We start from the raw sequence: 2,076 nt of genomic DNA, 5'->3' as shown, positions 1-2,076 counted from the left end.
TATATATTTTAAACATCTAAAAAAGTGAAAATTAATTTTAGAATTAGAAAATAAATAATGTGATCATTTCTAAAATATAATCTTATCATAATAAGAGAAAACATATCTATTATATATATCTATCTAATTTTATAACTAAAATGTACCACATGTCACTTTTTCATTGCAATTGAAATTAAATTTTTTCCTCCAAAATTAAAGAATTATATCCTTCTTCCTACTAATTTTACAACCAAAATGTGCCACATGTCACTCCTTCATTACAATTAAAATCAAACTTTTCCTCCAAAATTAAAGAATTCTTCCATTCTCCCTACTAATTTTACAACTAAGATGTGCCACATGTCATTTCCTCATTGCAATTAAAATCAAATCTTTCCCTCCAAAATTAAAGAGTTTTCCCTCTTCCCTCTCTCTTTATCTATCCCTCTTATTCCTTCAACCACTCTATCTCTTTTATATATCATTATCAATAAATAATTATAAATTTGACAATCAAAATGTGCAACATGACATTTTTTAATTATATTAAAATTAAAATTAAAATATAACTATATTATATATTGTATTATATTATATATTATTATCTAATTTAATAATAAAATGTGTTACATAATACTCTTATTAAATTTAAGAGAAAATATTTTTCTCTAAAATTAATAAACTCCCTTCCTAAATTCTCTCATATACCTCTCTCCATTTTTTCTAGTTCTTTCTACCTTTCTCACTCTATATATAATTTTAATATATTTATATATTATTATCTAATTTAATAACCAAATGTGTCACATGATATTCTCTTATTCAAATTGAAAAAAAATATTTCCTTCCAAAATTAATAATCTCTTCTTAAATTCTCTCATCTATCTCTCTCTTTTTCTATTTCTCTTTACTCTTTCCACTCTATATATAATTTGTAATTTATATTTTGTATTAGTAATTTGACAAATCAAAATGTGTCATCAGATATTTTTTATTATAATTAAAATAATTTTTTTTCAAAATTAATAAAATCCCTTTCTCAGTCTTTATCTTTATTTTTCTCTCTCTTTTTTCTCATTCTCTATTTTTTCTATCTTTTTGTTCTACAAAAAATAAAATTAACAAAATAATTAATTATATTTTTATATACGTACAGAGAAAAAAATATTATTTTTAAATAACAAGCATAAAAGTTAATTATTTCTATTTGTGCAACAGTCTTAACACCTAATCAAAAGTATATAAGTTAAATTATTTCAAATTTTAGATAACGAATATTAAAATTAATTATTAGTAATAAATCAAATTCTTTCACATGAAAATAATAATTAAAAATCTTATTATTTGATTTTTTATCCACGAAGATCCTAGTCTTCTTAGTCAATGGAGACTTTTGTCTCCTACAATCTTTTTGTAAAGGTAATTTGATTTTATAAATCTTTTGTGTTATATCAGGATAAAACCGATATAATTTTAAAATATTTATATTCCCGTATTGTAATTACGGATAAAAGTACAATATATGTATAATTGTATATATTTGAAAATCATTAATTTAGAGAGAACTATTTTGCATAAAGGGTTAGAGCATATCGGAGGAGACATGTTTACAAGTGTTCCAAAAGGCGATGCCATTTTGCTCAAGGTTAGGTTATTAGCATTGTAGCTACAATTTAAAGCATTCAAATTTATTCATTTATATAACAAAATCTAATATATTGTCATCATTTCAGCATGTATGTCATAATTGGGGAGATGAAGAATGTGTGATGTTTTTAAGAAACTGCTACGAAGCTTTGCCAGCACATGGGAAGGTCATAGTTTTGGATACTTTATTGCCTGAAATTCCGAAATCAACATCATCGTCTAAGGATACTTATGCTGTGAATCTGGATTGTCTTATGCTTCTAGTTCATGGTAAAGGAAAGAACTGAGAAGCAATTTAAAAAATTATGCAAGAGCTCCGGATTTTCCCGATTTGAGGTTACTTGCAATGATTCCTCAATTTCGTTTGCAGTGATGGAGTTTTACAAATAAAAATTAATTAATTAACCAGTAACTTATATGTATATAATACCTTTTTACCAGTCCTTA

This window comes from Arachis ipaensis, chromosome B05, assembly GCF_000816755.2.
Source record: "Arachis ipaensis cultivar K30076 chromosome B05, Araip1.1, whole genome shotgun sequence".
In the NCBI taxonomy this organism is placed as follows: domain Eukaryota; kingdom Viridiplantae; phylum Streptophyta; class Magnoliopsida; order Fabales; family Fabaceae; genus Arachis; species Arachis ipaensis.
This window is presented reverse-complemented; position numbering follows the sequence as displayed.